This window comes from Sus scrofa, chromosome 16 (genome assembly GCF_054392235.1).
Source record: "Sus scrofa isolate SSC_HxYL_T2T_F1_AM1 chromosome 16, Sscrofa_HxYL_maternal_Yorkshire_Landrace_v2.0, whole genome shotgun sequence".
Classification (NCBI taxonomy): domain Eukaryota; kingdom Metazoa; phylum Chordata; class Mammalia; order Artiodactyla; family Suidae; genus Sus; species Sus scrofa.
Genome location: NC_139398.1, coordinates 54,628,904 through 54,655,683, shown reverse-complemented (window position 1 = coordinate 54,655,683; position 26,780 = coordinate 54,628,904). Strand labels below are relative to the sequence as shown.

At 36.7% G+C, this 26,780-nt stretch overlaps 1 protein-coding gene across 6 annotated transcripts in view; it reads right to left on the bottom strand.

Moving 5' to 3' along the window:
* The window catches only part of RNF180 (ring finger protein 180), a 265,831-nt gene extending 239,396 nt beyond the window's left edge, over positions 1-26,435 (bottom strand). For 4 of the 6 annotated variants that reach the window (XR_014831443.1, XR_014831441.1, XM_085002406.1 and 1 more), the window contains exon 1: positions 26,208-26,435. The gene's annotated coding sequence lies outside the window, so the exon portion shown is untranslated. Of the gene's footprint in view, positions 1-25,950 lie in introns of all 6 variants that reach the window. The other 2 variants (XR_014831442.1, XM_013984810.3) reach the window with 2 other exon arrangements.
* Positions 26,436-26,780: the final 345 nt, after the last annotated feature.

The following is a 26,780-nucleotide window of genomic DNA, read 5'->3' as shown; positions in this document are numbered from 1 at the left end:
TTGCTTCATCTACCTTTTGCTATTTATCACTTTTTATGGTAAAATATCAGCATTTGGCATAGGTCAAATTCTACATTCCTAAGTAACCAAGGTTTGCTCACCTTTGGATTCATGTGTTTCCACTTGAGAGGAAGTGGACAAAACTATGAATTATTAAAATTTATCAAAAATTAGAAAATACGATAAAACAAAAATAAACTTTAAAAATTGAAATAGACCTAAAGCATCTTCTCCAAAACTCTTAAAAATAGGGAGTAGGAGGTCCAGCCAAAAATTATCTTATTGGAGAATTTTACAAATTCTTTAAGAAATGTTTAATATGCATAACTTATATTTAATTATGGGGGCCATAAAACTTAAAATGAAGATAAGTTCTGCAAATACAACATAACCTTGAAGTATTAATGAGACAAGGAGATACAAAAACAGAGAGTAGAGTTATATACCACTCTATTTATGAACACAGATTAAAATCATAAATAAAAAGATTAGTCCATAGACTCCATCAGTGATTAAAAAGAGTAATACATTTTAGTTATATAAAATTATTTTTAGAAATTCAAGAATTATTCAAAAATAAAAAAGTATTCAATATATTCAACAAACTATGATTCAGGAGTTCCCATTGTGGCTCAGCTGACTATGAACCCAACTAGTATCCATAAGGATATGCATAGGAGGCTCAGATCCCGCGTTGCTGTGCCTGTGGCGTATGCAGCTGCAGCTCTGCTTCGACCCCAGCCTGAGAATTTCCATATGCTGCAGGTACAGCCCTAAAAAAGCAAAACAAACACACAAAAACTATAAGTTTAAAAGAAAAAGCACATGAGCACCTTAAATGATGCAAAATAAAACTTTTGGTAAAGTTCAACATTTATTCATGATTAAAAGACAGGACTACTCAGTATCCTAGAAACAGAAATTTCATTAACCTGATAAATATAGGGTTTACTGAAAACCTTAGCAATTTTAATACCTGATGGTAAAACTTTAAAAGCATTCTATGAAAATGAAGAAGACAAGGAGCTAAGGATGATCACTATTTTTCATATTATTCAATTCTATACCAGAACACAATAGAATAAAAGTATAAGGACTAGAAAGATTTAATAAGCGAAAAAGAAGCTCCTGTTATAATACATAACACCATTTTTCTTTTAGGGCCTGCAGATGTTTTCATCTTCTTAGAACAATATAAATCACATAGGTTAGCAAGTTTGTCTCCTGAGAGTGATGAGAAAACATGCATGGATAAAAAACACTTAACATAGTCATATGCACACATCTTTTGCATGTGGCATTTCTTTGTTCCTTTACCACACTGCTCATTCTGTTGATTTTCACTTGAAGTACAGCACTTTCATTTACTTGGCAGATAAAACTTTTATATATTGTCATATTATTTGGTTTAAAATTATTATAAGTGTTTGGTTTAAAATGTTCAAATTCAACTTGTAGACCTACAGTCAATACTTTCAATATTACTAATAAGCAATTACTAATGATCCACCCCCCAAATATGAACATTTATCACTAGTTTACATGGTAAGAATGAAATCATAGAAAATATTTTCCCACATTGTCATCTCCATTTAAAGGATATGTCATGCTCCTCAAACAAACTTGTGGGGATACAATACTAAATTAAAAGAATAAGCCAATATAGTACTCAGCTTCTATGGTGCTAGCAATGTACTAATTTCTAATGAACTATTAGTTTCTTAGTCTGGGTACTCATTATATAGATGTGCTCATCTTGTGAAAATTCATCAAGCTATACACTTTTAACCTGTTTATTTCTCTAGATGCATCTTATGTGATCAATATAACCCCATGCTGGCCACTGTCTGAGAGCAGTATATAAAGAATTCTCAATATGGAGCAGTGTCTACAGTAACAGTTTTTACCATCTGGTTCTGGTTACACCATCAGTGTTTTATAAAAGATACAAGTCAAAGAATTCAATAGAAGAAATCAGACATCTATTTTCCTACTTCTGCCTATAGGGAGATTACTTATCCATCGCCATGGAAAAATCTGAGAATAGAGAAGATGTAGGAACATGTCCCCGTTGCTCTCGCATTATAAGTGACATATGTCAAAGGCCAGTTTATATATGGATAAATGATCCCAGCCCCTTTCAAGCTAAGAAATGGTTAGATGCTAAAGAAAACTTTTGGAATCCAAATCCTACATAATAAGAAATGGGTCAAGATACAAAAATCCAATGTAAAGACCTCTCACTTAGGGAAAGCAGTTTTTTATTTTTGTACTTCATGCGTAGAATTTTGATTGTGAACTATTCCAGCTTTTCTATCATAATAGTAAAGGAAGACAATTTTAAGTTAGTGTTTTACAGCACTAACTAATATTTGGACAGAAAGAGGGAACATACATAGAACATAAGAGAATTTTAGAGCAGTGAAAATATATTTTATAATATAGTGGTGGGTACATGACATAATATATTTGTTAAAACCTACAGAACTATACACAGAGTGAACCCTAATGTAAATCATGGACTTTAGTTTAAAATAATACACTTGTTACAATTCATGATTGAATATTGATGTATCACATTAACACAAGAGGTTAATAATAGGAGAAAATGTAGACAGGAAGAGGGAGTATATGGGAGCTTTATACTTTCTGCTCAATATTTCTGTAAAGTCAATACTTCTCTAAAAATAAACTGTGTTAATTAAAAAGTAGTTATTTTGATATATAATAGCATTTTCTATCCAAAATAATGTGTTCATTAACAAAAAAGGAAAAGAATACTTTTGTCTTGGTTATTTAAAATTCTAAATAGTTTTTCCTTTGAAATCTGACATCAGCATTGGCTTTCTAAATGTAAAAATATCTTCTACCCTGTCAGTATGACATCTGTATTAGTTTATTTGGGCTGCCATAAAAGAATACCAAATACCGGGTAGCTTAAACAACAGGAACTTGTTTTATCACAGTTCTGAAGGCTAGAAATCCGAGATCAGGATGACAGAAATTTTGAGTTCCAGTGAGGGCTCTCTTCTTAGCTTGAGACTGCCACCTTCTTGCTGTGTCCTCACAAGCCCTTCCTCTGTGCATGTGCACTTCTGGTGTCTCTTACTCTTCTTAAAAGGACAACAGTCCTACTAGATTAGGGCCTGACCCATATGAACTCATTTAACCTTAATTACCTCCTCAAAGCCCCTAATAACATCATATTGAGGGTAAGGGCTTCAATATAAAGATTTTGGGGGGAGACAATTCAGACTATAACATTGCTCCCTCTGGCCCCCTAAATTTATGTCCTTCTAACACACAAAATACATTCATTCTATCCAAACAGTCTCTAAAGTCTTAATCCACCCCAGAATCTACTCAAAGTCCAAAGGACCATCTAAATCAAGTATGAGAAGAGAGGTATGATTCATCCTAAGGCAAAATTCCTCTATAGGTATAAATCTGTAAACCCGTAAAAACATAAAAATTATGTACTTTCAAAATAAAATGGTCAGACACATAGTACATACATTCCTGTTATAAAAGGGAGAAACCAGGGGAAAAAAAGAAAGTAGTGACAGGTCCCAAACAAGTACAAAACCTACCAAGGCAAATTACATTAGATGTTAAGGCTCAACAATAATTCTCTTTGGTTCAATGTTTTGCCTACTGGGGCCCACTAAGGTGGTGGCTTTGTCTTCCCACTGGCACAGGTAGCCTCACACCCTTGGCCATAGGAGGCAGCCTTGCCTCTGAGGCCAGGGGCAGGGATAGCATGGCCTGCAGAAACTGAGGAGGTGATCCTACTTTGAAATTCAGGAGGAGAAATTTTATCCTCAGAGCCTATGTGCCCTGATATGGAAGCAGTGGCAGTCCTGCCGATCCTGAATTACCTTCAGGATTATTTTTTTCTTTTCTTAAAGAATAAAGCATATTTACAGCCAGTTCAGTTCCTAACAGTACCTAGAACCCAAGCCAGTCATCTCAATTTTGACATTATTAAAAGGCCCATGTTTTATTGTATGAATTCCCTTTTATAAAAGTCATGGAATAAAAGTCCTGTCATAAAAAAGAAAAATATTGAGTTCATAATTTCTAAAAAGGTAAAAATCATGCCAGTGAACAAGAAAGAGAAATCAAAAGGTGAAATGGCCAAAGTATTTGAAGTCCCCTTATAAATTATCTGTATATTTCTTTAAAATTTAAATAGGATAAAGACAAAAAGCCAAGGGAGGTAAAACCGGCAAAAGTACTGAAGGAGTCATGCATACCAAATTAAAAAATAAATCACTAAACAGAATGGGCCAGTTTACACCATCTCAGGGGAAATAATTTTTCTAAATTTCAGTCTTTTTTTAAGAACAAGCTAATGAAAATGCACTATGGATATGGGCTGCTGTCAATCTCAACTATCAACTCCATGTTACTTCACTTCAATGTTGAAGCATCTATATCTCTTATGTCTGGTGAAGACTAGCTTGAAAGTAGGAGGTCTGTGGATAACTATGCTAATGGCAGCACATTTAATGCTGATGAGACGGGATTCCTCTTTAATGTACAACTGAACTAGACATGCTCTCTCATAAAGGAATGGTACTATGGAGAAAAAATAAATAAGGTAGACTGTCAGTACTACTCTGTTGCAATGATAATAAAAAATCAGAACTATTTGAGGAAATTTGAGTATTTCTTTTATATTCATATGTCTTTCTTGTATAGATAAGGTTAGGGAAAAACGTACTGATGTTTGGCAGGATTTTGGAGGAAATAACTACTAAAACCAGAAAGAAAATCCCTTGCAAAATAGGAATATTCTATTGCTGATTGAGAAATGTTGCCCATGCCTCCTGGGTGCTTAAAAGCACCATGTTGTACTTGTAGCCATTAGAATGCGGCATAATTAGTCACCTAAAGGTTGTATACTGAAAGTGCTTGATAGATTATGTCTCCATGAAATAAGAAGCAGTATTTTCTTTGTAGTATAAAGAAACAGTGTGTTCTTAAGTGTAAAAGAAAACTCATTGTTATGTAAGACACAGTAACTCCAAAAGTAATCCACAGCTGTTTTGCAAAAGTGGGGTTTGGAGCCAGTGATTATTCATAAAAACAGAACATCACATGTAATAACTCTGCTGGGAATAAGCTCCATAGATATTATTTTGTAAAACTGATACCATGTCAGTTTCCCCTGCTATGCTGAATCTTTTTTATCTGAATATGCTGTAAACACAGAAGAACTGGTATAAAACATGCTCAACTCTAAGCAGGTCACAGAAGAGAAGCATTAATAACTCTGAGTTAATGGTTCGTGAAAAAAACCGCAAAAATATAAATGACTGGGTTTTCAAAGCAGCAGTCACTGCATTTATCAACTACATAAGAACAAATAAGGACCACAAAATTAATCTTACATTAGGCAAATTAAAAGTTTTACAGGTATTACTACATTTCTGTGGAATTTATAGGCCTTATGTGGTTCAATAAATATTTTTTATATAATGATTTTTTTCCATTATATTTTTGAACATATTTTATTTAGTGAAAGCTGGCTTGTAATTCAGGATCCCTCTCATATGAGCTTTAAACATTTGTGAAGGGTATCAAAATAAAACAAATAAATGGCAGATCAGATGATTTTCTAAACTGTCAATTCTATAATTCTAGACTTGGTAGCTTCGGTGACTAAAATCAATTTCAGGCTCCAATTTATCAACTCTACAACTGTATCTATCAGAATTGCAGAAAGACATCTCAATTTTCTTCAGTAAAAGATTTGAACATGATAAAGGTCAACTTCAACAACTTCAACTGTTTATATGATTTTTCATATATTTTGATATTCACATCCAGCAACATTTTTCTTGGAGCCAACTTTTGTGGATAAAAAAATGATTCATAGCTTCCTCCTGTGAACTATGTCTAGTCACTTGAGATGGAGCATGATAATGTGAGAAAAAAGAATCTATACATGTAAGTGTAACTGGGTCACCATGTTGTACAGTAGAAAACTGACAGAACACTGTAAACCAGCTATAATGGAAAAAAATTAAAATCATTATATTAAAAAATAATGAAAAATGATTCAATAGTTCAAACTACCTTATCATTATCTAGACAGCTCTCACCGGCCTCCCTTTATTTCTCTTCTACCTCCCCTAGGTTTGCTGCACTCTTAGATATAACACAATGCATATTCCACCTGAAGGAGCAAAAGTAATATAAATTTGATGCTGTAGTAGCTGCCAGGTTCTTCTATACTCTCAAACAGCTGCTTTTTTTTTTTTTTTGAGACAATTATTTGCTTTTTTATTAGTACCTATATTATTTTTTTATTTTTATTGTTGATTTACATTGTTTTGTAAATTTTTACTATAGAGCAAAGTGACCCAGTCATACATCTATGCACACTTTTTCTCATCTTTAATCATGTTCCATCACAAGTGATTATAGACATAGTTCCCTGTGCTATACAGCGGGACCTCAACAAACAGCTTCTTAAACTACACACTACAATTAAAGCTGAATATCACATCTTTTTTCTTTTAAATTTCTCTTTTCTTTTTCTCACAAACATACCCCAGACACTCAGTCTTGAGTGATCACTGCAGTCTTTGAATTCAAGGGACACATTTTAGAATTATTTGAAAAAATCATTGAAGAAATGTAGATTTTTTTTTTTAACTTTGATGAATTTTGCCCTTTTTTAACCACTACCACTCTGGAAAAAGAAGGAATGCATTCTAAAGATGGATGAAAGTAATAGTATGTAGGACCCATACATTCACTTATTTTTCACACACTACTTTCCTAGTGAGAAAATATAAGAAAAGGTAGAAATTACAAAAAGAATTAATAGAGTTGTGAGGAAAGCTGAAATACACTTTCAAAATGGTGTCTATTTGTTCCCATACATAAAGCCTAGGAATCACCATAAGTCAACAAATTTTTGTTCCAAGAAATAGGTTTAGTCATTTTTTGAGATTTCTGAGTGAACTAGGATACATTTAAATGCATGTTAAATAAAAGTGTCAACAATATTTCTGATTGAACTGAGAAGAGAAAGTAGCAAGAAGAAAATAAAACCAGGTTTTTTTTTTTAAATTAATTTTAAGTTGAGTTTTGAGGCTATAAACATTCATCCATTCAATGAATATTTGCTGAGCATCTACTATTTTACCAGGGAACACAAATAGTAATAATAATAATAATAAAGTATAAACTGTGAAAGCACATGAGATGGTAAGGGGTTCTAAGCCAGGTGGGTGAAAGAGAGTAGGCAAAGTTGTCAAGGTTCTCAGAGAAAAACGTCTAACTAAAGGACTGATCCTGAGGTGAAGTGGAGCCTTGTTTCCCCAAGTGCTTCTCATGCTGATTTCTTAGAAGAGAAAATAAGGCCTAAAACATATTTACCTTAAGTGAAATATTCTAATATGATATGATGCATAGTCTTAACTGAAAAGTTAATAATAAGTAGTTGTCTAACTTGCCAAGCTTTTATTAGATGGCTATATTCTGTCTGATGGGTTAAGGTTCAATCATCCATATAGGATTCAGATGAGAAATAAGTAACAAAAATAAGTATACTGATCTGGTCTCAAAACTCTCTTTTTCTTTGGGCAAAAGGAGTAGTTAGCAGAGAGCTTTTTGTTGGATTCAGAGGCAGCTATACTAGGTTACTGCAAAAGATTGCTAGATAATGGAGACAAAAAAGCAGTAGATATCTCTGAGCAGATAAAGCACTGACCTGGAAGCTAACAGACTTGGGCTTGTTTATTTATCCCATGATCTTTCCCATAAAAAAGTTTAAAGCTTTTGACACTTTCACTGTTTGCTTCTGTCTTTCCTCATCAGTCTTTACCTTTGAATAGCTCATCTGCTACCTAAGCCTCTAACACTCATGTCTCTCTGAACCACCAGATAACCACCAGATATTATACTAGTATTTGCTTACATTTGTTTCTTCCTCTAAGTTCTAAGCTCTCAGAGAATGGGCACAAGCAGTATCTCAAATCTTCATAGTCCTTTGCGATACCATGCAATGCTTTTTTTTTTTTTTTTTTTTTTTTTTTTGTCTTTTTGTCATTTCTTGGGCCGCTCCTGCGGCATATGGAGGTTCCCAGGCTAGGGGTCCAATCAGAGCTGTAGCCAACAGCCTATGCCAGAGCCACAGCAACGTGGGATCCAAGCCACACCTGCAACCTGTACCACAGCTCACGGCAACGCCAGATCCTTTAACCCACTGAGCAAGGCCAGGGACCGAACCCGCAACCTCATGGTTCTTAGTCGGGTTCGTTAACCACTGCGCCACGACGGGAACTCTTGCTTTTTACATGACTGTATATATTGCTGATTTGAATTAGAAGTAACTGATTTTCTCACTTTGGGCACTGTAAGGAAATTCTAACAGATCATATAACCACATTCTTCACTTAAATTCACCTATGAGCCAAATCTTTAACTACATTATACTGCACTACATAGGGGAAAAGCCCAATTCAGAGACTAAAATATAGTTAGTCTCATATGATTCTGGTTGAATCAATAACACCTAATACAAAAGGTGCTTTCCCAAATATTCTGTCCCCACCCCACTAAAGTCTTACTCATAATTACTTAAAGTTAGAAAAGAAAAATGGGAGAAAGCACTTTTTAAAAGCCAGTTAATATATGTTAATTTTTTTTCTTTTCCATTATGGTTTATTACTAGATACTGAATATAGTTCCCTGTACTATACTGTAAGATCTTGTTGTTTATCTGTTTTATATAAAGTAGCACATTTTAAATGGCTTGCTATATTTAGTTTTAAATAAGATTGAGTATAAAGCAGAAGTATGGTTATGAGACTACCAATTTAAATTTTCTACCAGATAAACTCCATTATAACGAAAAAAAATGTTGCTACCATAATCAGCCAAAAGATTAGGCTCAGATTGGGGGTGATATAAATTGGGGACAGATGCAGGTGGAACAGAAGGGGCAGATCAGGAGTTCGGTTTTGGATACATTAATTCTGAGATATCCATTCAATATTCACATAGAACTGTTAAGTATAAACTGGATTCAAGAAACTGAGTTCTGAAGAGTGTTTGAGCAAAAACTTTAGATGTGGGTGGTTTCTCTAAACTACGAAAATGGATGAGGAGTTCCCACTGTGGTACAACAGGATCGGCAGCATCTCTGCAGTATTGGGAAGCAGGTTCGATCCCATACCCAGTTCAGTGGGTTAAAGATCCAGTGCTGCTGCAGCTGCAGCGTAGGTCACAAACTGAAGCTCAGATATGATCCTTGGCCAGGGAACTCCATCAGCCAGGAGGCAGCCAAAAAAAAAAAAGAAAATAAAATAAACAGATGAGATCTATAAGGTTCTAAGTATGGCTGGAGAAGAGAACAAAAAATCCTGAGCCCTGGCCTCACTTAAATTTTAGGGGGACCTAAATTTCCTCTCAGTTATGTGTATTAACTCTCATTCATTTCCTCTTGAGTTTGTAATCTTGGAATATGAACTCAACTTTACCATGGGACTTCTTGGGGACCTTGTTTGAGGACCTGTCCTTCCAGCAAGAAGAGTTTCACATTGCATACGTCAGGTGCTTGAGGAACATCACCAGCACAGGGATAGCTTTTAGCTAATTTTCTCAGTTTGAGTTCCTTCACTCACCTTGTTAGTATAAATTCAAGTACTAAAATCTGGAGTTAAGGGTTCTCAGGTGATTTGGAGGATGTCAGAATCTGAAAGTGAATAAATAAAGGAAAAGAATCCACAGACTATTTCGGGGTAACCAAACACCTGGTCAGGAAAAATTCTTTAGTTTAGAGGTATCATGCTAATAAATGCAGGATGATTAATATAACCACCATTTAAACCTGTAATGGTTGGGGGCGGGGTGGGAATCAACAGATACTAAAAACATCAGGAAAAAAAAAGGACAATTGAACATTTTATAATTTATGTATATGGCTGTTACCACCTGAATTCAAAGATCAAACTTAACATCACTAAAAACAAGACAACTACACGGATTTGCTAGGGCCACCAATACAAAACAGCACCAACTTGGTGGCCTTAACAATAGAAATTAATTTTTTTCACAGTTCTGGAGACTAGAAGTCTAAGATCAAAGAGCCATCAGAGCCAGTTTCTTCCGAAGCCTCCACTCCTTGGGTTTTAGATGGCAGCCTTCTCATGTGTCCTCACATGACCTTTCTTCTGCAAGCACATATCCTGGCATCTCTAAGCCCATATTGCCTATATGTGTAAGGACACCTCCACCCAAAGAACCTCATTCCAACTTAATCACCTCTTTAAAGGCCCTATCTCCAAATACAGTCACAATGTGAGGCACATACCAGGAATTAGCTTTTCAATAATCAAAACTGGGGGGACACAATTCTGGTCCTAACAACAACCAAATATCTTGTGCCTACACATGCAATGCAACTGGAAGTACTCAGCACCATCTCTAAAACATACTTAAAAAAAAATAATAACCTGAATTGAGTCAACGTCTAAATCTAAGAACCAGTTTATTTACTATATGAATAGAGGAAAATATTAAATGACTCCATGAAGATACAACTAGCCAAATACAGACTGTGAGAAATTCTATGCCTTTTTTCAACAAATAAATTAATTTTAAAAGGAGAAGTTTATGACTTTAAGACATCCATCAAGTAAAATACATAGACCTGGTCTGAATTTTGATTCAAACAAATCAATCCTAGAAAATATATTTTTGAGACAGATGGAGAAAATTAGACATGAACTAGGTACTGGATGAAAGAACTGTTAATTTTGTTGGGCATAATATATAAAACTTATTATTTTTAAAGGTCTTTAGGCTAGAGATAAATATTGAGATTTTGAGTATTAATAAGAAAATTATATAATGTAAAAACAAATTATATAATGTGGAGAAAAGAAACAAGAATGGAATAATTATAACTACTGAGGCTGGCTGATGGATACATGATTCATTATATCATTCCTCTTATTTTTTTGTATGTTTAAAGCTTTTCATAATAAATTTTTTTAAAAAAACTGAATTAACAGAATTTTCAGAGGAGACTTTTCTCCACCTTCCACTTACTCAAAGACTAAGCCAATATAGACTTCTTTATAATCTGTATGTCAGTGGATCATATTTCTTTTAATCTAGTGTTCTACTGAAAATGCCACCTTTCTGAAGTGTTGACTTATTTGGAGGTCTCAGTTCCCAACTCCCTGCCTCATGGGCACCCAAGGTCTTGATTTCATGTATGAGTGTTAAAACTCAAGCCTCTATATTAGTGAACCTAGTAATCTCACCCTAACACCAAGAGTAGCTTTTATGTCATGTGTCTACTTGCCAGGCTCTCCTGGGCTTTCTTTTGCTTTATTACAAGCTCATCTATGCATTTATGTAGTATACAATCAAATATTTCTAGAGAAGTTCTAGTATGTGTAGCATAGATTTTTAGGTATTATAACCAGAAACCTCCTCTCTGTTAACCAATGCATGAAAAACTTCTAATTTCAGTTACTGGCAATGTCACTCGGTTATAAGCTTGATCCTTAGGATTTATTCTTAAAACTTCAGAATCCTAAAGGGAAGGGGCAAAGGAAGGAGAGAGAACTAAAGTGGACTGAAAACAAAAGATACCTTGGCAGCTGTTTCAAAAGGAAAAATGGGATGGAATCTAACAAACCAAGGAAGAAATATGAGAAAAGGAACGTATTTCATTCCCATATACTCTACAAACATAAGCAAATGTGTGCCCTCAAAAACTGTGGGCCAGAAATTATGGTTCTAGTGACCAAGGCTTTACTTCTTGAAAATCTGAAACATTTCATCCTCCACAGCAAGCCAGAATCTCTGTTGAAAAGACGTAACAAATCGTTACTCTCTCGCTGTCTTCAGGGGCTTCCTAGTGCTCTTCTGACCAGGTTGCTGTCAGTGCTCAGCCCCAGTCTGCCCTACAGTGCAATAGTCCAGACCTTTTCAGATCCTCCACTCCACTGGCTCATTCATCCAGCTATCCCTGGATCCCTGGAAACCTTGCCTCTAGCCTCTAAGGAATAGAGCCATATCCTCCAAGTCTCAGTTTAAATACTTCTTCCCCCAGCAGAAAAGGGAGTGGGTCTTCCTTAACCTACTATTTTCCCCCAATGACCTTTCCAGTTCTTCTTTAGAACACTCATCATGCTTTAATTACTTGTTCCTTGTCTGTTTTCCTTGCTGAGTTGCACACTCCTTGACAGTTTAATCCATCATAGTGTTAGCAGTGTTAGCCACCTGTCAGTTAAATGAATGAGTGAATAAGTAAGCAAGCATAGGTAAGACCAACAACAACAACAAAAAAAATGGGGCATACTTCCCTTACTCTGCTTAAAGTCAGGACACAGTTTACTGGCATCACCAGGGTAAATGTAGCAATTATCACCAAAGGAAGCTGGTCTCAGATTCATAAAGCTGTCAAAGAGACCGACTTTTTTAGAGACTCCATTTTAGAATACGATCCAAGTTTCATGGCATCTTTATGTGGTTGATGACTATGTACCACTGGATGTATTGAGATTATTTACAATCCTCTTTATGAAGCTATCTATCAGAAAATAATACTCTTCTCTTTTTAATTAGCAATGGGACAGACTGGCATACTCTGCATTTTTCAAACTAAAATCTCTACATATGAAACATGAATTCAAGGAGCTATAATTATTCTAAATACTAGTTATTATTTTTGAATACAGTACTTATTAAATGGCATTAGCTCCTTTAATCATCAGAACATTCCTATGAAGTAGGGATTGTTAACTCCACTTTATAAAGGAGGAAACTGAGGCCTAGAGAAGTAAAGTAACTTCCCAAACTAGTCCCATCATTTTATGAGGAAGATGTTCTTATTTTTGAAAGTCTTGAGATGACTAAGGACAAAAGCAGTGAGGTGGACTGAAGTCCTTGCAGAGAGTTCCAAGTCAGGAAGGGGGAAAGTCTCTATGTTAAGTGGCTTACTATAACAGAGAAGGCAAGGAACATCATTGCCCTCCTCTCTCTGCTGGCATCTTAGCTGACTACAGTAAAAAAAGCTGAAGATAAGGCATGGAAGTAGTAACTAGTTCTGGCTGCAGGATCTACATTGTCTTGATCAGCTTTGGGGTAACATCAGAAATATTCTTCCTTAGCCATTCTAAAAATAAGTCAGGGCCAAATAAGTTAACAGGTCCACAAAATTGCACACTCTTATCTTACCATATGGATTTTGGTGCATTTTACTTTTAGCATTTGCTTTGCCTTCACTTACTACTCCCTTTTATGAAATTATGCAATTATGAAAATCGTCACATCATGATGTACTGAATTTGCCATCATTTATTCTCCTGTTCTTATAAGTTTACCACCGTCTGGCAGCAAATGCTTCTGCACAGCTGATCTAAATAGCTCTTCAGCATGGATCTCCCTGGAATTCAGTGATGCTTAGATGGTATACTAAGATGAAGATTTGGTTTATAATGCTGAAATAGTTATACTACATTAGTTGTTTCTTCTGTCTTCCCATTCAGTGAGGTCCTTAGAGCTCCTGAAGTTTGCAAGGTTTAGCTTGCCTTCTTAAAATGCTTCCAGACATCTTAGGTGCTTATCTAACCTATACTCTGAACAGCTATTCATGTGACTCAGTAAATCCAATATTCATAGTTTCACAACAAAACGTTTAATGGTGATTACTAAGTTCCCCTAATAAAAGTGATTTAATTAGTAAAATGTATTTCTTTAAAGTTCAATTTTTTTTGAGAGTAATATTATTTAATAGAGTACCTACTGCACTTCACCCTTCATACAAAATCTTTTAAGGAATACCAAAATATCAACCTGATAAAAGCAATGAGGGGGTTAAATATTTCACATTTGCACAACCCCTTAAGCACAAATTGTGCACTATGTATATAAAACACCATATTCAGGAGACTAAAATATATCAAGCCTATGAAATTTTTCTTACAATTCCTTTCAATAATAAACCTTCCTTTGCTCTACAGTTATTTCAGAGGTTCCATTTTAAACTCCTTTATTTTTCACTCTGTATATTTTTTTTTCTGTTTCCTCTTTTTATTCATAATGATATTTATTTTTTCCATTATAGCTGGTTAACAGTGTTCTGTCGATTTTCTACTGTACAGCAAAGTGACCCAGTTACACATACATGTATACATTCTATTTTCTCACATTAGCATGCTCCATCGTAAGTGATTAGACATAATTCCCAGCGCTATACAACAGGATCTCATTGCTAATCCATTCCAAAGGCAATAGTTTGCATCTATTAACCCCAAGTTCCCAATCCATCCCTCTCCCTCCCCCGTAGCAACCACAAGTCTATTCTGCATGTCCACCATTTTCTTTTCTGTGGAAAGGTTCATTTGTGCCATATATTAGATTACAGACATAAGTGATATCATATGGTATTTGTCTTTCTCTTTCTGACTTACCTCACTTAGTATGAGAGTCTCTAGTTCCATGCATATTGCTACAAATGGCATTATATTATTCTTTTTTATGACCGAGTAGTATTCCATTGTGTATATATACCACATTTTCCTAATCCAATCATATGTCAATGGACATTCAAATTGTTTCTATGTCTTGGCTATTGTGAATAGAGCTGCAGTGAACATGCAGGTGCATGTGTCTTTTTCAAGGAAAGTTTTGTCCGGATATATGCCCAAGAGTGGGATTGTGGGGTCATATGGTAGTTCTATGCATAGTTTTCTAAGGTACCTCCATACTGTTCTCCATAGTGGTTGTACCAGCTTACATTCCCAGCAACAGTGCAGGAGAGTTCCCTTTTCTCCACACCCCCTCCAGCATTTGCTATCTATGGATTTATTAATGATGGCCATTCTGACTGGTGTGAAGTGGTACCTCATGGTAGTTTTGATTTGCATTTCTCTAATAATCAGTGATGTTTAGCATTTTTTCACAATGCTTGAAGGCCATCTGTATATCTTTCTTGGAGAAATGTATATTCAGGTCCTTTGCCCATTTTTCAATTGGGTTGTTGGCTTTTTTGCTGTTGAGTTGTGTAAGTTGCTTGTATATTTTAGAGATTAAGCCCTTGTCTACTGCATGGTTTGAAAATATTTTCTCCCATTCTGTAAGTTGTCTTTTTGTGTTTTTTTATGGTGTCCTTTGCTGTGCAAAGACTTGTCAGTTTGATTAGGTCCCACTGGTTTATTTCTGATTTTATTTCTATTGCTTTGGGAGAATGACCTGAGAAAATATTCATAAGGTTGATATCAGAGAATTTTTTGCCTATGTTCTCTTCTAGGAGTTTAATGGTGTCTTGTCTTACATTTGTCTTTAAGCCATTTTTCATCATCTCAATAGACGCAGAAAAAGCATTTGACAAAGTCCAACATCCATTCATGATAAAAACTCTTACCAAAGTGGGTATAGACGAAACATACCTTAACATTATTAAAGCCATCTATGACAAACCCACAGCAAATATAATACTCAATGGAGAAAAGCTGAAAGCCTGCCCACTAAAATCTGGATCAAGACAGGGATGCCCACTCTCACTACTGTTATTCAACATAGCATTGGAAGTCCTAACCACAGCAGTCAGACAAACAAAAGAAATGAAAGGCATCCAAATAGGAAGAGAAGAGGTAAAACTGTCACTGTATGCAGATGACATGATACTGTACATAGAAAACCTTAAGGACACAAACCAAAAACTATTTGAACTGATCAACAAATTCAGCAAAGTAGCAGGATATAAGATTACAATTCAGAACTCAGTCGCATTTCTGGATACTACCAATGAAATTTTAGAAAAAGAATACAAAAATACAATACCTTTTAAAAATGCACCCCAAAAAATCAAATACCTTGGAATAAACCCGAACAAAGAGGTGAAAGACCTATATGCTGAGAACTCTAAAACATTAATCAAGGAAACTAAAGAAGATGTAAAGAAATGGATTGATATTCCATGCTCCTGGGTTGGAAAATTAATATTGTAAAAATGGCCATACTGCCCAAAGCAATCTACAGATTCAGTGCAATCCCTATCAAATTAGCCATGACATTGTTCAAGAACAAACAACCCAAAAATTTATGTGGAACCACAAAAGACGCAGAATTGCCAAAGCAATTCTGAGGAACAAAAACCAAGCAGGAGGCATAACTCTCCCAGGCTTCAGGCAATATTACAAAGCCAAAGTCATCAAGACAGTGTGGTACTGGTACCAAAACAGACATACAGACCAATGGAACAGAATAGAAAACCAAGAAATAAACCCAAACACCTATGGTCAATTAATCTTTGACAAAGGAGGCAAGAATATAAAATGGGGAAAAGACAGTCCTTTTAGCAAGTGGTGTTGGGAAAACTGGACAGCTGCATGTAAATCAATAAAACTGGAACACACCCTCACACCATGCACAAAAATAATCTCTCTGTTATTTCAATCATGGAGGATCTGCCCAGACTTGGTGTTAAGCAGACAAGGTGAGGAATTTATTCATGGTTACTTTTCTGCCCACCTGCCCAAATCTTTTTTTTTTTCTTTACTGTATTATATTCTTTATTTATTTTACATTACTAAATGAATTTATTACATTTATAGTTGTACAATGATCATCACAACCCAATTTTATAACATTTCCATCCCCAACCCTCTCATTCCCCCACCCCCCAACCTCTCTCCTTTGGAAACTGTAAGTTTTTCAAAGTCTGTGAGGCAGTATCTGTTCTGCAAAGAAGTACACTGTCCTTTTTTCAGATTTCACATTAAGTGACAGCATTTGATGTTCATGTCTCATTGTCTGACTGACTTCACTTAGCATGATAATTTCTAGGTTGGCAAAGTCACAGGATACAACATGAATACACAGAAATCGATGGCATTTCTATATATTAACAATGAAAGATCAGAAAGAGAAATTAGGGAAACAATCACATTTACCATCGTATCCAAAAGAATAAAATACCTAGGAGTAAACCTACCTAAAGAGACAAAAGACCTGTACTCTGAAAACTATTTGACACTGATGAAAGAAATCAAAGATGTCACAAATAGATGGAAAGACACACCATGCTCTTGGATTGGAAGAGTTAATATTACCACCTGCCCAGATCTATGGTGGCAGAGCTTGCTGATAAACACAGCACTCAGTCTCATTTCCCAATCTCTACCAGGCCTTCACCATCTGGCTCTCTGTTCTCTACTCTGTTCTTCAGAGGGGATAACTTGCAATACACTTTATTGTCTATTTCTCTGGGAGAGGAAATGACATGACCTGTGAAAACAAGGGTACCTGCAACTGCTGCTATGCATCATCACCAGCGTTTTGTCTCAGATCTCCAGATGCTTGCAGCACCCACCACAAATCCCCTACATTCTGCCTAGTGGCTTCTTGGAATTTGCTGGAAACAGAAAGTAAACTGCTTGAATTTATCAGGCAGTGTGTATCAAGAGGCAAGGATGGGATGGGTATGTAGATGCTGATGTAGAGAAATTCCCCTCAACTGAATACAAACTGCTTCTTTTTTTTTTTTTTTTTTTTTGTCTTTTTGCTATTTCTTGGGCCGCTCCCGCGGCATATGGAGGTTCCCAGGCTAGGGGTCCAATCGGAGCTGTAGTCTCCGGCCTACGCCAGAGCCACAGCAACGCGAGATCCGAGCCGCATCTGCAACCTACACCACAGCTCACGGCAACGCCGGATCGTTAACCCACTGAGCAAGGGCAGGGATTGAACCCGCAACCTCATGGTTCCTAGTCGGATTCGTTAACCACTGCGCCACGACGGGAACTCCCAAACTGCTTCTTAATTAAGGTTACTTCCCTCCAAGCTTTGGTATTTCAGGAGTTTTTGCTTTTTAGTTTTGTGGTAAGTTTCATTTTATTCTACATTTTAATAGGGGCTTAAAGAAAAATGAGTAAAAGCTACACTGTAAACTGCTATTTAGACGCTATTTTTGAACTCAAACTTTTTTATACAAATTGTTAAGGATTAATAATTTTATGCTTATTCCAGGGAGTTCCTGTCATGGATCAGCAGTTAACAAACCCGGCTAGGACCCATGAGGTGCAGGTTTGATATCTGGCCTTGCTCAGTGGTTTAAGGATCCTGCATTTCCGTGAGCTGTGGTGCAGGTCACTGATGTCGCTCGGACCCTGCACTGCTGTGGCTGTGGAGTAGGCCGGCAGCTGCAGCTTCGATTCGACCCCTAGCCTGGGAATCTCCACGTGCCCTGTGTGCAGCCCTAAAAATAAAATAATAATAATAATAATTTTATGCATATTCCAGTGATAAACTGTATGGCGTGTTTATTTCTTCATTTATTTATTTATATTCTGCCTAATCAAGAAGGAATTTATGAAAGGTAGAAAGCTGCAAACCTTAGAAAGACCAAGGTTGTGACTACATGCTAAGTCATAAAACAGTTTCAATACACAGCAAAATATTGAAAAAATTAAATTATTGATATCTTTTAAAACTTCAGTGTAAGAAAATACAAAATTAAGAAAAAACCCACAGACAGGAAGAAGTTTATAAATAAATGGTTAATATCCACAATGAATTCTACGGTAAAAATTTTTAAAATAATAAATCTCAAACAGGAAAAATAAAGAATATAAAAGCACAATTCCCAGAATAGGAAACCCAAATGGTCAATCTTATGAAAAGTGCTCAACTTCACCAGAAATCTGGAAAATTAAAACAAGGTAACATTTCACACCCATCATGAAAAATTTTTAAGTCTGACAATACCAAGTGTAAAAACGGTATGAAGCAACAGTAAGAATCTCATAAACCACTATGGGGAAGTATAACTAGGCAAAACCATTTTGGAAAGCAATTTGGCAAGATCTGGTAAAACAGAACATGTATCTATGGATATGCAATTCTACTTCTAGGTTTGTATGTACATCAGATAGGAAAATTAATTTAGCCGCATTTTGCAGTAGCAGCAAAAAATTAGAAATAATTCAAGTTTCACCAATAGAAGATTTGACAAATAAATTTTTGCTCATTGATTTACTGTAATATTGTATAGCAGTAAAAGTTAGTAAACTAAACCTAAGCATATGTAGAAAAAATTCCAAAGTACGTCAAAGAATAAATAAAGGCTGAAGATATATACACAGTAAAGAATGAAACAAACAGCATAGTTATAACGTTATATTTTGTTTACTGATACATGCATATGTAGCAAACATATAAAAACATGAATGGAATGATAGACACCAGGTTTAGGATAATGGTAACCTCTAGGAAGGGATCTAAGGGACTTAAAATTTTATCTGAAATGTATTTTTTCTTAAAAAAATCAGAAAAATAGTAAAATGTTAATATTTTATAAGGCTACATGGTGGGAACATGAGTGTTCATTATGTTATTCTTTACACCATATATTTACAATGTTTGATATATATTTTAAAATGTTAAACTTATTTGTCTTAATAATAAGGAACCACATATTTTGTATATCATACTTCTCAATGAGAAAAATATAGATATTTTGCTTTGAAGAGTAAAAAATTAGCATTAGCTTTCCAATTGAGCCTTAATTACTAGAGTGATATATATATATGTGTGTGTATGTGTGTATGTATATGCGTGTGTATGTATATATCCATATATACATACACATATACACATACCAGTGTAGGGGGAGGAACTAAGACCAAAATGATTGTCTGGACTAGTGGTTCTCACATTTGTGCATCTGAAGTATCTGAAAGCTTTTTAAAAGAACAGATGTTCTAGATATATCTTAAACCTGCTTGAATCAGAATGTGTGCAACAAGAACCACATATACCAAAACTGAACACCACTGCTCTATAAAAATGGTCCAATGAGAAATATGAGCAACCCTTGAATGATTCAGACAAACTGTGTGGTAGAAATGGTGAGAGGACAGTTTTCCCAACAGCCATGCAGACAGCTCTATGTCTCCCACTTGTGCACTGCACAAGCAAAAAAAAAAAAAAAAAAAAAAAAAATGAAATCAATGAAAAGACATGGTTAACACCACCATACCAGCTAAGACCACAAAAAGGGATAGTGGTTCTTATGAAATGCATCAACCATAAAAACATGTTCTTGGATGTTAGCAACTGAATTGGACTAGAAGAAATAGGTATGCCTTTTTAAAAATAAAGACAGCACAAAAAGGCTTACATAACTGTAATCAAAACACTCTCCAAGTGATATGATTATAGCAATGGGTATTCTTGTTCCTCCCTTGCCCTCCACTCCAGATGTACTTTCTATCTTCTCTACTTTGCTCTAATTTGCAGGACGCTGACTTTCGGCCTGCAACAATAGGGCCCCCCAACCTTCTGGCTTCCAGTTCGATCTGTCAATGGGAAGCACCACCAACAAATGAGAGTGAAGCTGAGGTATTTATTTCCCCATCCCTCCCAATCACAGAAAGGCCCAGAGATCTAGCTAGGTAGCTTTCCCCACATTGCTACCCCTTTTTGTTTTCAGTCATGATCCCATTCTCCCATTCCTTCAGGCCTAAGGATGGTAATGGGTCCCACTACTGTTAGTCCTGGGATGCGTCACCATCCATTATTGGTTTAACCCGGGCACACTTTTAAGATTACACTCTTCTCAATTACCCCATTTGAGCCTACTATCTATTTTCTACCAGAACACTAGATGATAAAATAATGATGCATGAAGATATTTTACTCCAGTCTCTGAGTAAAATTTCTTTTGTAGCTCTAACCTTACAAGCTGAATATATCCACCTAGTACCCAGAGTTATAGGTGCTGCATGTGATTTAGGAAAATACATTCTGAAAATTTATCTTTGCCTTTTAGGGGAAAAATATCTAGGCTGAAAACAAGTTCGAGGTCAAAATAAAAGAAATAATCAAAAACAGAGGGTAATTAACCCCCAAATCCCAGTCCATCCCACCCACTCCCTCTCCTCTCCCTCTTGGCAACCACAGGTCTGTTCTCCATGTCTGAGTCTATTTCTGTTTTGTAAATAGGTCTGTTTGTGCTATATTTTAGATATAAGAAGTGATATCATATGGTATGTGTCTTTCTCTTTAGTTCAGGGTTAGTAGATGTAAACTATTACATTTAGAATAGATAAGCAATGAGGTCCTACGGTATAGCACAGGGGCCTTTATCCAACCTCTTGGAATAGACCATGATGGAATATAACATAAGAAATGTGTATATATATAAGGCTGGGTCACTTTGCTATACAGCAGAAATTGGAACAATATAAGTCAACTATACTTTACTAATAAATATATATATTAAAAACAAAAGGTAATTAACAAATAGAATGATATGGTAAACTAAATATAAGAACTAGGGAGTCAGGGAAGGCTTTCTGAGGAAAAAAAAAAAAAAAAAAAGGTTGGTATTCCAGCTGTGTCTTAAAGGACAGAGAGAATTTAGATGGTGTTAGCAAGTAGAGTAGAGAGAAACTGGCATCTTGAGCAAGGAAAACAATACAAGCCAAAACACTAAGTTGGGAAAGGGTATGGTTGTTAGGTAAGCAAAAACCATAGTGTCAAACTAGAGCAGAGCAAGCTTTACTTACGACTCTACGGCCTTAGCTGGGTCTAGGTCAGACAGGTAAAGCTGTACAAATATTAATGACCATTTATATATTGCAGGAGACCAATGGTCTGGAAAGAAATAAACCCAAAAATTCAAGCAAAATATGGGTAGAAAATATACCTTAGAATATTTAATTTATATCTCTATTAAATAAACTTTAAGAAGACAGTCCCCCACGTACTCATTATAGCATGAGCCCACATATCTATACTACTCATTCCATGCATAAATTGGTGTTTATTCTTCAATTCTGGCCCCTAGAATAAATTTTTTTCAACAGGTTTCTAAATAAGCCAGGTGATCTTCAATCAGAATAAGGCTCATGCTTTTCTCACCAATTACATAAGGACATTTTGAAGGTGCTTTTAAAACCTGTGATAATGATCTACTGCTTGTTTCTAAGATTTTCCACCTGTCAAACCATCAGACCATCAGAGAACTAATCAGGTAGAGAGATTACACAACTGGAAGGCATCTGTTATTAGCAGAATAATCTCTAATATTTCTGTTTGCTACAGATAAATTTAGCAAGACGAAAAATATGATGGCTCCAATTCTCTCAGCTAAAAGACTCACCATTGTGTGATTTCCTCAAATATTTTTTAAATTAAGGAAAGTGATAAAATATTTCACTGATTATGTGATTAAAGTTTATAGTACCAATTATATTTTGGGGTTAATATACTTTGTATATACATTATTGTATAGTGGCCAAAAGAAGATATTTTAATGTGGGCCTTTTTATGTTACCATTTCACTGGGGACTGCCTACTTAGTGGGGCTAATTTAATGCAGGGAATTTTGACAAGATCTTAAAAATGAACTATTAACCTTTCAAATTGATTAAAAAAATTCATGTTATACATGAAACAGATATCCTCAGCCCATCCCTGTGCCTTCTTCCACTCTGAACCAACTTCCTTCTGCCTAGAGGTAGCAATCAAAGATGAAGTAAAGTCAGAGATCAGGGTAAGGGGCAGTGGCAAGACAGGATGAGGTGGGCATGGACCATTATCTGACAGACAAACCCTGTATATGGCTAGAAGATAATGTTTACCACTGCACTTGCTCATCTTAGAAAGGGTCATGCTAGAGGAAAGCTTCTGCCTGTCAGCTGATAATTTACTTGTCACTTCAATAATTTACATCTCAAAATACGTGATTTTTCTCAAAGTTACCATTTACTCTCAGTTAAAAAGAGAGATCTGGCTGCTTAGTAATAGGACTTTTTTCCATTTGAATATCAAAAGGACAGTATCCTTTTTTATATGCTCCTCATTACGTATTTATTATGCAGTAGAATGGAGTATATTTGCAGCCACAATATTAGCCCTGTTCTCAAGCTACTGACTGCACAGAAAATTCCCTACTTCTGTTCACTCAGAAAATGATTTCACATGTTTAGCACAAAATTCCTGCTTGATGACTTTAGGGAATAGGCTAATATCTCCTTAGCTGCTGGTATAGTTATAATAGACTTCTGACACTTATAATATATGAGATTTCTTATGTATAATACAGTAATAAAATTTTAAAACCCAGAAATGAAGAAAATGAATGTATCCAGTAATTTCTATGATCAAGAAAATCTGTCCCACACAAAATTTGCTAATGATGTTTTTGAAAATAGCAATTGCATATTTTGATGAGGCCATTTTGACCTAGCTGCATTACATTGAAAACATACAATGTGGAACCAAATTTTATGATTCTAGATTATTATAAAAATTTACACTTACATTTATGTGAAGTTCAAAATTTTATATGAAATTCAGCCCCAACTTCATGCTGTTCCAGTATTATATGTTATTTACTTATCATATTTTACTTGAAATATTTTTGATAGGTTACAATACAAATTACTAGTTTAATAATATGCAAATGTACACATACATATGCATAAATGTATACAGGCCTACAAGTAAGCAGTACCCATTCCAGAGTGGTCACTCTGAGAAGGTTACAAATTTGCTCTAATCATGCTGTCATTTTTTAAACCTATTTTTTTTTTTTTTTTTTGTCTTTTTTACAGCTGCACCTGTGGCATATGGTCATAAGGAAGTTTCCAGGCTAGGGGTTGAATCAGAACTATAACTGCTGGCCTATGCCACAGCCACAGCAACACCAGATCTAAGCTGCATCTGTGACTTACACCACAGCTCACAACAACACCCACTGAGCGAGGCCAGGGATGGAACCCCCATCCTCACTGATTACTAGTCAGGTTTTTTACTACTGAGCCATGACAGAAACTCCTAAACCTATTTTTAAAACACCCCATTGAAATTGTTTTTATAGCCTTCATGATAATAATTTAAATATCTTCAATAGCTGTAAAATCTTGAAGTTAGAGCTGAGTTGCACAATCATACAGAAATTATTCTGCCAAGTTTAATAAAGAGTTTTTGTAACCGAGTTACAGAGTTTTTGATTATTAAAATATAAACAAAAAGCAAGTGTTTATAAAAGTGAATGCAAAATTATGTTTTTGTGTTGCTTGTAAATTGACCAAACTTTTCAAAAGATTCAACATGACTGTGAAATAGCAGGAGCACTTTTGGAAAAGTACTTAGCCTCCAGAAGTGACTACTTGGAACAATTCCTCTATAAATATAAATGGCAACATGTTGTGGGGAAGGGGCAGTGTTTCATTTTCCTCTGAAGTCACAAAGTTGCTTTCTCCCAAGGAGTTAAAATACTAACCAGACATTACTTCATTAATTCTCCAAAAATCCCTTACCAGAGAAAGGACAGATTATCTTTCTTTTTTTTTTCCCCCAGAGGGCTGAATGCAGATGGTGTAAGGAAAAAAGAACTGTGTTTATTCTCTGAGTCAGTAATTAAGTCTAGGCATACTGTGCCTTTAAATGTGTGCTGTGTGGTCAGTAAAATTTAACTGAATTTTTTAGCTTTATTCTGCTTGATTAAAAAGACATTATGTAAGGTAGATATATCATAAAATATTACAGAGAGCTATTAAAATGTTTATTAATTCATTGCATACTTGCCTGGAAGAATACTTACTTGATGTATGGGACTTCCTTATTAAAGAAGCTGGTGTCTATCCTCAGATACACTCATAAAAGCCTAGTTAAGTCTATTTCACCAAGGAAAAAAAACCAGGTTTTCTAAAGACTCTTTCTTGAATTTTATAAGGAAAAAATATCTTCACATTAAAAAACCAAATACATGAATGAAAGAAAGAAAGAAAAATGGGGCAATGAAAGATCTACTGGTTAAGAAAAAGCAAACCCCAGGGAAACTGGTAAATGGTAGCTCTAGAGAGAAAGCACAACAAAATAATATGCATATAATTACAAGTTCATTTTCAGTGAAATTATTAAAATTATTATTCTTCTAAATTTTTTATTCTTCTATATGAAAAAAAGTAACCTTGCTGCTCAGGCATACCATACCACCATTCCATTTATCCATTAAACACACATTTAGGGTCGCTGCTATGCTAATCACTGAGTATAACAGGGGTTCCAGTGGCACCATATTTATATAGGAGATTACAGATTACAAATGAAAGACCAAAAAAAAAATATTCTTAACTATGATTACTGTGATCCTATTCAATAAATGGAGTGATTCTAGTCTTTTAAGTATCACTTTTACGGGTACTGCTCTAGGAGTATGAAAGGCGCAACTCTATTTTTTAAGAAACCTTTTAGTAGTTAATGAGTAAATTAAAATATGAGTAATAGATAGGCACTCTGAGGGCTACATTTTGAGGTTAAGTGACTGACTGGACTGAGGACAACTCTCCATCAGGCGAGTTCTAATCATAGCTCCCACAAGGGCTGTTTAGTTTTGATATCGTCACTTTTCCTCCTGGGTGCCTTAGCAGTCCGGTCTATAATATGGGTAATTTATTAGTAACCTGCCCACACAACACTCCTTTGAAGTTGACTAATGAATACTCTCCCGGGTGCACTTAAAACTATTAGATGCTTCAGAAATATTGAGTACTATCTCGAAAAGAACCCGGTGATACATACCTGTTAGCGCTAATTAGGGCACTAATAACAACGCCGCCCCCACCCCCAGCCCCCAAAGACCCTCTCCTCCCACCCCCGCCTCAATGAGTTTCAGAGCTTAACCATGACCTCTGCCTGACAGCAAGTCTGTACACTCCGGACCCTAGGCTACAACAAAAGCAGCTCAAACAGCGATACCAAAATGGACCAGACAAAAGAAAAGTGGATCTGGGCGGAGGGAACGGGCCGTAGAAGAGGGTGTGTGAGGACTCTCTTCACAAGCTCTGAGATGGAACCAAACGCAGCGCCTCAACTCCCACCTGGGGGCGGCCAACACCGGCCAGCGGCGCCCCCCAAATTCCGCACTCCCGCATCAGCCCCCGGCGCCGCCCGGCTCACCTTTCCACACCACGTGTAATTCCACCCTCTCTCCGGTCGCGCCCCGAGGCCAAAGCCGCCGTCCCGAGAGAACCTCAGGTGCGAAAGTTAAACCACCGCTGCATCACCTGAGGCCGGGGCGGGAGACGCCCGGGCCAACCCAGCCCTCAGCGCATTCTCTCCTGCGCGAGCTTGGGCCGAGCTGCCTCGGCCGAGCGGGGCCGAGACCAGACGCGCAGGCAGCCGCCCCCGGCTGGGCTCCGAGCCGCGGCCCTCACCTGCGTCGGCGTACCGGAGCCGCCCTCTCCGCGCCCGATCCCGGCGCGCCCGGCCGCCCGCTGCCCGGCTCCGAGGACTTGCGGCGGCGGCTCCAGCGGTGGCGATGCTGGTTAGACGAGACGGGAAGCGACAGGAGCCAAACCCCGCGGAAAGCGCTCGAGCTGAGCCCGCAGCCGGGAGTTGGCGGCCTGGGTCTCAGCTCTCCGCCGCCTCTAGCTCTACGCACCCAGCCTCTGCCAGTTCCCGCCGAGTCGTGCGTGGGCGGCGCCCCGCCCTCACCCCGCGCAGCCCCCGCCTTCGCCTTTGCAGGCCCGGCGTGACCGTGGGAAAGTTGTGCTCTCTGGTCTTCGGTTTACTAAAGCAGCAGAAGTTGCTGATGCCTCCTTCTCCCCTGGCCTCCCCCAGACCCTCCTGGGCCACTACCAGCTCGAATCAACTGGTGCCCATGCCTAGACTCTTCCTGAGGCAGCACCGCTGAGTTTAGTTTTCCCTTTTGACGTCACTGTTCTCCTTGCTTACCTTCTTACGCCTAAGGCTCCATTCATGTGCAACTGGGATTAACCACGAAAGTG